The sequence below is a fragment of the Centrocercus urophasianus genome, unplaced genomic scaffold, assembly GCF_019232065.1.
Source record: "Centrocercus urophasianus isolate 14NV4802_14NV808 unplaced genomic scaffold, USGS_Curo_1.0 seq_157, whole genome shotgun sequence".
Classification (NCBI taxonomy): Eukaryota; Metazoa; Chordata; class Aves; order Galliformes; family Phasianidae; genus Centrocercus; species Centrocercus urophasianus.
Genome location: NW_024884708.1, coordinates 27,184 through 39,037, shown reverse-complemented (window position 1 = coordinate 39,037; position 11,854 = coordinate 27,184).

Below are 11,854 nucleotides of genomic sequence, written 5' to 3'. Positions count from 1 at the left end.
AAATTTGGGAGCACTGAATCCATTCCTGCTCCTGACAGTGACACGTTGTTCAGTGCTCCCATTAGAGACACTAATTTTTATGGTGGAGCACACTCATCTCCCTATTATAGGAATAATTTAATTAACTTGGAGAAATGTAATTAATTTTAATTGTTCACGATAATTCATTGTTTAATATGATATTAATAATTATTTTTTAAAAATCCTAATGCCCAGTAACTGTCCTATAACGTGGTAATTAAACTCACATAGAAGAAGTACTTAATTTAAAGCGATTTCAAATTGTTTCTGGTCTCCAGAGCCTAAATCGGTGCTGCAGGAGGAGGTGAGATGGGAGGAAGGGCTGTGACCTCAAGCCTGAAGGCAGAGGCGAACAGGCAGAGGGCTCTGTTTTCTGTGGGCTTTGTCCTTCTGAAGTTCTCCTAAAGGTGTTCAAGAACCATGGAGATGTGGCCCTGAGGGACACTGTCATTGGGCATGGTGGAGATGGGCTGGGGTTGGACTTGGGGGAATTTTAGAGATCTTTCCCAATCTTATTGATTCTGTGGTTCTATGAGTGGATGTGTTGGGGATGGGTTGGCAGTTGGACTAGATGATCTTAGAGGTCTTTTCCAACTCTTAAAGACTCTACGATTCATCTGTGTGGGGTCTATCACTGTTCTCCATTTGCTTGGTGCACCCCAAAGGTGATGCATCCTCACCCAGCACCCCACAAACCAAGGCTGTGGTTGTGCAGTACTACTCCAAGCCCACGGGGAAAAAAAAGAGCAAAAAAAAAAAAAAAAAAAAGCAGAATGGCCCAATACAAAGAGTGCCATGGGGTTTTCTCCTCCCATGGAGCACAAGGCACAAAGAGGTATCGAACAGAAAACATCACCACTATGGGGAAGGATCTTGGTGAGCATGAGGGTGTCTTCTGCAGCTGCACCGAAGTTTTTAAGTCAGACACATTCACTTCCCAGGGCTGCACTCCCCTCTTAACTATTTTAAATGCTTAAATGCACACTTTCTATCAAGGAATTAGATGTTGCTCATAGCTTTTTAAAGCTCAGAAAGGACCCCCCCATAGGACTGTTTGCTTTCTTTGAGTGGCATCATCTTCAGGAAAGGATCTGTCCTCTAATTATACCATCTGTGCTTAGGGAGGAGCCAATTGCATCCCCTGTTTTGCTATTTTTTTTTTCTTCTCTTCTCTAGAGAAATTGCAACTTTTTTTTTTTTTTTTTTGTATTTGTGGTTCTTTTTTTGTTTTGGTTTGTTTTTCTTGTATTTAGCTACATGCAAAAGCCATTATCAAGCTGGACAGCTGCAACAGAACTTTGAACGCTAGCAGGGTGCAGCCCGTGGAAAGTCACCTGCTCACGAAGCCCAGACTTGTACGCTCACACCCACAGTCCTTAGGGCTCAGAGCTCCCAGGTTGGGGCAGTTCAGAAGGAAACGCATAATGGAGTGTGCTGGTTGCAAAGCAGCACCCAGGTGGGTGCAGCATCCTACTGCACCAAGCATCCCCCAAGCACATCCCCGTGCATCCCTGCAGGACTCAGAGCATGACCAGGAGCCCAAGCAAGGACACGATGGGCCCAAAATGAGGGCAGAAGCAGCGGATTTGGGGCCGGGAGGCCACAGCTGCTGAGGACTGGAAGCACATTAGCTTGCAGAGTTCTCCTGCAGCTGGTCCCCTGATGAGCTACAGTCACACCATCAATGCCAGCACTATTAACTGCTGCTGCAAACTGTTCAAACAGGAGCAGGGATGCTAATAGGGATGGATTTTCAAGCCTGGAGCAAGATTTATCAGCCTTTCCCAGTGCTTAAGGAAGCAAGCAGGTGACCCAGGCCCAGTGCTGAGAAAAGGATTTCTGTGCAATGCAACTCATTCTGTGCACCCTATAAAGTCCCTGGGGTTTCCTCTGTTCTATTTTAACGACAGAAGGAGAAGCTGGTGGTTTGAAGGGGAAGAATTGGAAGGCTTCGGTGCACTCACAGAGCAATTACTGTCGCCTTGTTGCAAACCACAAAAACCATCCTCTGTCCTTGCATTTCTAGTCAGCCCCTGCTTAGTGCCATTAGAACCTCCAGAAGCCCCTTTTCACCCATTAAATCTCTGATTTCCACCTATCTCTTGCGAAAATAAAACCCAGATTTGCCATGCTCTTAGCGGGGAAGAGCAGCATGTCTCGAGCGCAAAGCTTTGCTAAAAATACCTCTGCAGAGCTGAGCTCGCCACCGCCCGCTTTGATGACACAAGAGACAGCCCCGCGCCATCGGCAGCTGTCATTAGCAGCTTGCATCTGCCTGGCTGGCAGCGATCAGCACTGTTTCCATGCAGAGGTGTTGAAAATAAATAAATAAATAAAAGCATCGTTTGTTTTCTTTGCCAGCCCAGGAGCTCTCAAAGCTGCCAGGGATTTGCTGCACAACACCTGTTTTCTCCTTTTGCAGGTGGGTTGGGTTAAATACGGTGTGTGGGAAAGGAATGGATTGCTCCAGTGCTCAATAGAGGGTATGGAGATAAAAGGGAGCAGAAATAAACCCCTCCGAGTAAACGTGGTGGTGAAGAAGCAGGGGCTGAGCATCTCTGCAAGCTCCTCTCTTCACTGCTGGGTGCAAGGAAAGGGAATGTCGGGTCTGATGGGCTGCATCCTCTGCCAGACCCATTTTTGCTGTTTTCCCGCAGTCCACCATGACACAGCACATACTACTTCCCCATCCTAAGGAGCATTTTGGCAGAGCAGAGCCTTGCACGTGGTGGCCAAGTCCCACCTGCCATTTGCTTCCAAAGTGCTGACCATGACGAGGTTTTGCACTGATCTCAGCTCACCTTTGGAGGCTCTCAAGACAGCAATGGAGCAGTTGAGCTGTGTCTTGCACTGCCGAAACTTGTACATTGCATCATTCTCCTCCGATGGCTGTTTGCCCATTGCTTCATGGCTCCCCATGCACTTTTCTCCTTTCAAATCACACCCAATGCTACAAAACCCTACTGAGTGACAGGAGCTGGGACTCTTGCAAGCCTCCAAATTAATTAGAAGGGTTTGTTTTGCTTTGGGAACAGGAGGACAGAGGGTAGAGACCAGCTGCTGGCTAGGCACCAGATTTGCAAAGGGAACTCGGAGTCGTAATTACTCCTTTCCCTTAACCTCATTGCACCTTGAGGTATTTTAACATCACTTTTGCTGGCAGTGAGGATTGATCGATCGTCCCTCCCTTGGCATGCAGATGGCCTGATTAATGTAAAACTAACCAGTCGCTCCCAACTCTAGGGAATTAATCACTTAAATGTGGGAATTACTCAATAAACCATTCAAACACGCAATAAACCAAGCCATTAAAAATTAATCGCTTGACATCCCCGCCATGTAAACAGAGCTAATAAGATTTGGGCAGGGAACAAAGAGTGGGAAAAGCACCCCAGGAGTACATGGGTCGCTGACGAAAAAGGCATCTTGTGCCTCTTCTCCTTTTGGATGTCCTCCAGCTCTACCTGCAGGAGCTGAGTTTAATTAGCAAGGCTTGGTTGGGGAGATAAGCCACACTCGTCTCGCCATCCCATCTCCTCACTGCACATCCCTGCCAGCAAGGTGTGAGCCAGCCACATCGCCCAGCACTTGTGCTTTTTTTTTTCTTCTACCTTATGTGTTCTTACCTTATTTTTTCCCCAAATAATGGCATCAATAACCCTTGCAAAGGCAGTGTACCTTCCAGCTACTTCTCCAGACTCAACTCACCCAAGGACCAGCAGATCCACACTGGTGAACCAGCTTCATCTACCCTGGAGAACGGAAAGGGGTTATATTTTAAATCCCTTTCCTCCCATAATACATCTGACACTAATCAGGGATCCAGCCCCATGGGAATCAATGATTAATGATGTTAAATATAGCAGGAGATTGCGAGGGTAAAATTAGGCGCCATGCATAAAACATCACAGCTCCTTGTTAGATAGTCAAATTAGACTAATGGTTTGATGTTCACATGGGCTCTGACCCTGTAATTATGGATGGACTGGCTAACCTCCTCCCCAGCTGTATGCTGCTTTGATGCTAGCAGTAAGAGGAGGAATATCCAGGCCAGAGCCTTAATGAAAAAGCCGGCAATCACCAGTGCCATTGGTGCCCAGGGATGTACAAGGACAGGGCTGAAGGCAAAGCTCTTCTGCGCTGCAGGAGTCAAGGTGAGGAGGGGACAAGTGTGACACATGGCCGTGTATCTCAGCGGGGTGGCACCACTATTGGTTTGCCTAGCTTTTCCATCCCTCCAATATCCTTCCAACATCCATCCTGTCTCTTCGCAACACCCCTCCAACATCTATCCTTATCTCTCTCCAACACCTATCCAACACCCCATTTGCAAAATTATCCAACTTCCCCCAGCACCAGGCCCAAAAACCCCCCCGAGCACTAATTAGACTCCAGACAGAGCTATTAAGGAGCGCAAAGACAAGGAAGGAGTGAACAGGAAAGCAAAGCAGTCAAAATATATAACGAGTCTCTCTGAAAGCATTGCAAAGAACGTAAATCTGGCTGTAATTAATCTTATTATCTGGGAAAGAAAGAGACATAGAGCTGTTGCGTGCCTTGAAAGGACTGTCAAAATTTGAGGACGGGAGGGATAAGCCTTTGGGAGAGTTTAAGCTTGGGTAGCCACCAGCCTTAAAGCCAGTTTAGAGGCAGATCAGAGTGACAGGGAAATAAGGATGGGAGTAAAGCAGCCCGGAGGAAGCAATTTAAATAACATTTGCTTAAGAAATAAGACAAAAATAGCATGGTAAGTATGAAACAGCTGCCTGTCACCAGAACTACCAAGGGCTGGAACATCCTATCCCTGCTCATCCTGCTCACCAACATGTTTTGGGGGGAAGAGGGGAAAAAGCTCGCTCTCAGAGGTCATGCCCCATGTGATGTTGTACAGGTAGAAATTGGTGCATCCCAAATCCACAAGCATCCTAGGGTTGGTGGTTTGACTTGATGAACTTAGTTGCCTATTACAACCTTAATGGTTCCATGATTCTATGATCCTGGCCCCAAAAAGATTTGGATGGGAAGGGGCTTCACTCAGCATCACCACACTACAGACTGTTGGGACATCTTCTGGGGGTCCCATCCCTTGAACAGCTCACCTCCTCCATTCAGAGAATTGCCCTTAGTGAGTCTCAGCTGTCTGCTCTGTTAGGAACCTGAAACCAAGCTAGGCAGGGAGTGTGCACCCCACCCCCTTTTTAGGGATCACACTTTACTCAGGTCTCAAATTTTGGCCAGCTTTGCAGCAGATGACAATGGCTTTGTCAAGGCAGATTGGGCAGGATGCATTCACATGACAGATTCAGGTTCATCAGAGGGGGTTTTGGCTAACAACCTGAAAATTGTCGCTTTGACAAGGACTTCAAAAACGTCTGCCACAAAAATCGCTTAAGCCTTGCTTTCAAGAGAGCATTTTTTCCTTCTGCTTCCCGCAATCCTATTAGGATAGCCCACAACCAGCACACAGCATTGCAACAGGGATCCCACCACCACCTGCATCCAGGAGTGCATTCACCATACGTTCCCCATCCCAACACGCTTCCCTTCCCCGTGCATCCCCATTATTTCCCCCTCTGAACCCCCAAATCTCTGCATTCTGTTGCTCAGCACCGCAACGCAAAAGCAAAACCCATATTCCTGGGGATGACCACGTCCATCCTGAGGAGGAACAGCAACCAATTGACTCTCATTAAGAGTTCAGTAATGTCCGGGAGATTACAGCTTTGATAAGCACTCTACTGTACACCTGGGGTCAGCCGTATTAGGAAAATGTAATTAAGCTAATAAATCCTCAATGGTTTCTCCCTCCTCTCCAGGGTACGAATCGCACAGCGAGCCTCATTAGCTGCTGAAGCCGCACTTCCATCGAAGGTGGGCTGTAGAGCTCAAAGCTGTGCTTTGGGGATGGTTGCACGCTAGGAAACAGAACAGTTGCCAGACTCCCTACACCATTTCTCCATGCATACTGGTCACAGTTGCTCCCATCCAAAAGAGAAATGAATGGATCATTCATATGGGGTTAAAGCTTTTGTCTGTGGGCTGCAATCAGCCCTAAACTTCTCCCAGCATATTTCCCAATCACAGCAGCAACTCCTTCTCTCTTCCCCGCATCTACTCTTGGAAACCTTCACTGGCACAGCTCATGCATGACTAGGAATAGCAAGGCATGTGGAGGTCCAGCTCCTGCAAACAATGCCTCCTGATTAAAACAGCTGTTTAATATCCTGCCCCAGGAAGGGGAAACTTCAGCATTGCAGCATCTCATGTCCAACACTCCCTTCCCTGCTCCTTTCATGGTGGGTGGTGATAGAAAGATGCTTGCGTTACAGATGCATGCTCTAAAAAAGCAGCCCTCAGGCTCCAGCTCAGCATCCCTGTATCGTAGCACAAGTTGCATACAGTCACACTCTAGCTATGGCACGATCCCCCACCCCCTGCCTACAAAGGTAACAGAGCAACTGCTTCATAAAGACATCATGAATCAGCCTTTAATATAGAGCATGTTGCATTATTTTTAGCCAGGACGCTATTTTACAATGCTAGTGCACAGGAATCAGACCATGAAATTGGCTGGATGCAGGCTCGCCTTGTTTGTCAGCGTGAACGGGCAAACAAGCAGCTGAGCAGTGCCAGGGTGAAATGTTGAAAGCGTTTAAATGCAATTTAATGGCATCTTGAGATCAGCAAGCTGGGCATTGAGAAGGACATGGGATGGTTAGTCAACAGCATCTCAGACAGTGGGTCCTGAGGGCTCTGCTCAAGCTAAGAGGAAGGTTTGCCCTAAAATTAACCTGCAGACCTAAAAAGAGCCTGGTGGCAAATTGGTGCTAAACAGTGGCTGCCACAATCTGGGTATGAGGTGTCAACCCCATCTAAGCAGAGCATGAGAGCAGAAAAACCTCACTGCAGCCCAACTCGAGCCAAAGAGACCCTTGGGGCTGATGGGCACCCCACTGCACTGCAATTGCCACTATTTGTACTACCAAGGCATTTAACGTTTGCCCAATTCTATATGATCCCCAGCCATGCCAGAATAAGTTCCATGGCTAAAATATAGCAAAAAGTTCCCAAAGAGCTCCCATATAGGCTGCCAACACCCCTTGTGTATGGCTTAAGGGGAAAATGGATCAGAACCCAAAATGCTGTGGGAGGATGTGGAGCCAGGAGAAAAAACAAACCCATCCAAGAGAGCTGAAGAGGGCAATCACAGCTCTTCTTACAGCCTAAATTGTTAGTTTAGCAAATTACAGCTGAACAGCCCGTGTTTTGACATCTCTCAAGTGTTTTGCTTCCTTTCCTCGCAAATCAAGGTTACTAGTTCCAAGCCCCAGGGCTTGGCCAAGAGAAGAATAAGAGCTTGACTTTAGGCAAGGGCAACACGGGGCTCCCAGCATCACCAAAATGTTGGGGATGGGGATGATGGGGTCATCCCAGGGAGGCTGCGGGTCCCCATACATGGAAACACTCAAGCTCAGGCTTGGATATGGCTCTGATCACCTGATTGAGCTGTGGGTGTTCCTGTTCATTGCCGTGCAGTTGGACCAGAGGATCTTTTAAGGTCCCTTCCAACTCAAAAGGTTCAATGACAATAATTCTATAATCCCCATTGCTCCTCTGGAGCAATTGTGGGGCTGCAAAACCAAAGTTACAGGGTCATTACTGGCACTACACTGTCTCCACAAATTAACGGTGTGCAGTGAGAACAGAGCTGGCAGCAGGGCTTACCCTGAAGACGCCCCTCCGACACTGTGCTCATGGCAGAAGTCAACTGGAAGCAGAGGTCAGGGCTGTCCCGCTGCTCTGGGGTTAATCGCTCCGTTAGGGCTCGGGTGAGGCATTCGCTTGGCACAGGCAATTAGCAGCCGGTATTTATTTCGCCTGCAGCAGATCGTGCCCCGTTCTGCTGGAAAAATAAAATTTTTTAAAAAGTGGGGGAAAAAAAGAAACATTTAGTGCCCGGAGCTGTGGTCTTACAGCAGATCTGCCAAGTGTTTACAGAGCATCGGGGGAACGGCTGCGGCTGAGCTGATCCGGGCCGACTGAACCCAAACTCAGCCCCAGCTGCCTTCACAGGAACTTATTTCCACTGCTGTGCTCCTCTCTGCTGCTGTGTTTGATGTCTTGCAGGGTCCCTGGGGGAAGAGCCGTCTGAACTAACACAGATTTCGGGAGGGTTTTATCATTGCTCCCAGGACCGAGATCTCTCTGTGCTGGAACCACATTGCAAAGCTTTGATAGAAAAGCTGCAGCCCAGCGGGTTGCTGGTTTTGCATTGCAGGGATGCCACAGGGGATGGTTTGCAACAGAAATTCGCTTGCTGGCAGCTACGCCTGGGGGTAGCCTTGGTGGCTATCAGCCCTGTGCACAATGCTTGTGGTGTTGCTTTCACTCCAACAGCAAACAAAACAGCCAGCAAGGGCTGCAAAATTGTGGGGCAAAGGCACAACCTCCCTGTGCAAATACCCCCACTGCTTCTTGCTGACATTACTGCCAGGTTAAGTCACATTGTCAAAACCCCAAGTTTTCCCCAGATCTCACCTGGAATTTTGAGCCCGAAGCATCTTTCTCATCTCCACTATGAGCAACGATGAGGTGTACCTTCTGCTGGAGATGCTCCAGCCCTGACTTGCACACACCTGGGATGCTCTTGAGGATGTTAAGCATTCAACAGCATTCAGATTATTACCCGCTGCTCAGTTAGGTTTAATCCTTCCAAATAGCTGAGAAAATTCACTAGTAGGAATTAAGAGGGCACAGATATTGCCCATTAGCTGCAGGAGGCGGCTCATCCCACTGCTCTCTATCTCTCTCCCCGTTATCTTGGTTGGGGGGGGGGGGCCCCCCCCAAAGCCAAAGCTTTTGTGCTAACATCGTTGGTTTACAATGGGCTGACCCTGCAGCAGCATTACCTGAGCACAGCTCCCACTGCAGCTGGGGAAAAATAGCTGGATTTACAGCTGCAGTGTGAAATACCCACTGCTGCTGTTGCAAGCCCCTGAATCCAGCTGCTCTGAGCATCCACCTGCAATAGTGTCTGCACATTAGCACTCATCCCTCTGTATGCAAACCTGTGGAAAGCTCATAGGAAATTGAACCAAAGCCCTTTTGCTTTCCTGCTAGCTCATTTGGAGCACACATTTTGTTGAAAGACCCCATTGAAGCACGAAGGCTCTACATCCCAGCATTTTCCAGCAGCCATTTCCCTGATGATCCCTGCATAGAGCTGCAGCAGCGCAGTGGTTAACCCTCTGCTTTGCATCCCCAACCTCATCAGCTTCAATCACAGCACAGAAGCAAAAGGGATGGGCGAAGGACAGAAACTCCTTGACTTCCTTGCAAGAGAAAGAGATTAAGGGGGTGGAGCTGCTCAGCAGTAGCTTTGCAAGACCCCAAAATCCAGTGCACATTCTGCACCATCTGCAAACTACACCCAAAAACTGCTGCAACACCCCAGAACCTCCTAAAGCATTGCATTTAGGCAAAGTCATTTCCCAGTGTGCAACAGTAGGATTTTCCCACGGGACGCCTCCCCCACAGAGTAGGCAGGGCCATAAGGAACCTCATAACCTTATTTAAAAGTCTCTGTTGCTCGTAATGGGAGGCACTTACCCCCTCAGATCCATCATTTGGTTTTATTGCTGGTAATAACTCCCGGAAAGTCCTCAACAGATGGAAATTTTATTTGGTTAATCATCGCCATCTGAATTGCTGTGGGAAGGCGCTGGCGGAGGGAGCAGAATGGGGGCAGAGACAGGGTTGCACCCACCCCAAATCCCAAAGCAGGTAAATCCACAGCACTGCACTTTCCCCAGCCTGACCCATGAGTTCTGCATGGCTCAAAGTTCATGGGAGGTTTTAAATTTGCAGGGGGCATTGCAATGCTCCTTGGGCGTAGCATCCTTCTGCAGCAGACCCCAAGAGATCGCAGCCCTGCGAACAGCAATGCTAGCCCATTTCTGCTAGGCGCACATTATGGCAAAGGATATATTTATACCTACAGGAGGAGGAAGTGCTGCGTAAGCCTCGCTATCACTGCTGTACATGCGTAACCATGTACAGATATCCTCATTATATACTTTTCTTATTTTTGCAAGACTGATTCCCATGCAAACCTCCGCAAATCTGCTACTCCCCTTGGGCAGCACAAGGCCCTGCAAGCTGGAGCTGCTGCAGAAGGCTGCACTGAGAACCCAGTGGGTGGGTTCAGGGCATGATCCCAAGAATTTGCATTCAGTTGTGGGATTTCTGCAAGAACTAAGCCCAAATAGGGCATGTGCATTGATGCATAGGATGGGAGGTGTAACTCAGTTCAAAGGCTTCATGCCCTGGTGAAAGATTCCTTAGTGTGATACGGGCCCCAACCCACACCAAAACCAACTCAGGATCAATAAATCACCATACAGAAATCCATTCGGTGCAATAGTAGATGGTTGGTTTTGCATTCCCTAAAGCAAAAAGCACTGGGGGGAGCGGGGGGAAGGGAGGGGATTAGAGCCACTCCTGCCCAGAGGAAAGATGAGCTCATTATCTGCAAATTAAGCTGGATTAAACCCGAATTGCAAGCCAGCAGCATGGGGCAGCACCAGGGGCAATGCACTCTGCCTTGGTTGCAATATAAAAAACAATACTTTAAAAAAAAAATTCTCCAAATTCAACTTTCTCTCATTTTTCTTTCCTCTTACCCCTTACCTCCTCACTAAGGGAGAGTGCTGAGGGAACTGTCGTGTTGGCACTGCTGAGCCCATGTGATTTTGCAGTTTGCTACAGCAAGGAAAATATTGACAAAGAAGGGCTGCTTTGTTAAATCTTTATATCAGAGCAAAGCTGACTTTCATCCCACTCTGCAGCTACTTGTTGCTTTGGATGGAATAATTTGGACATTGCCAGCATCTCAGGGCTTAATAACGATGCACCTTCAGCAAGACCCCCACTCCTTTGCATGGGAACACTGCACAAGCAGTGCCCATCGTACAGCAGAGGAGGGAGGCTAGAGGAGCATTGCTGCGCCGTGGCACTGGTATGCACTATCTAATTCATTTTCAAAGGCATAGGGGCAGCAAGCAAGCAGGGCCATGGTAAGCTTGCTCACTGAGCTGCACGCATGCAAATACATACATATAAATACATATGCTCGTTATCTGGATGCTCCTAAACATGAGTGAGGAGAAGCAGAGACCACCACCTCGGTGCCATGAATGCAGCACCCATCACAAAGCACTCAACCCTCACCATCCCCATCCTGCATTTCCACAGCGAGTTAGTTTCCTCTTTTTATTGCTCAGGTCTATCACCCCTTCTAAGTCTTAGCTGAGCCTATCTTCAGAGCAGACCTGCCTTTGCAGCTCAAAGTAATTCCTTCTTTGCTTCTCCACCCTCCCAGGGGGGCTCCTGTGCAGTTTGTTATTATTACTATCAGAAACTTCTGTATTTTTTTTAAAGGCTCTCCTCCAAAGGGCATCCTTGGGGCAGACCACCCCCCCACCTTGCTAGAAAGGGACCCTTTGATATCCCCAACCCTTGCTGAAACAAATACACCGTTCCCCAACCCCCTGCACAGATAAAAGACCCTTTGGGGACAAAAGTCATTGATGGGGAGAAAAACCCAGGAGGCATCAAAATACTTTGATTAAAGGCAATGGAGGGGGAGAATTTTTTCAGTGCTTTAGTTTTCTGATAGCTAATCCATGGCACAGCACCATCATTTACCACTGCATTCTTTGCAGTTGCACCATTGCACTGCTTACCACCCCACCACAGCTGCACCACTTCACAGATATTTTTTTTTTTTTTTACCCTACCTTTGACAGAGACAACACACACACACAAAAAAAAA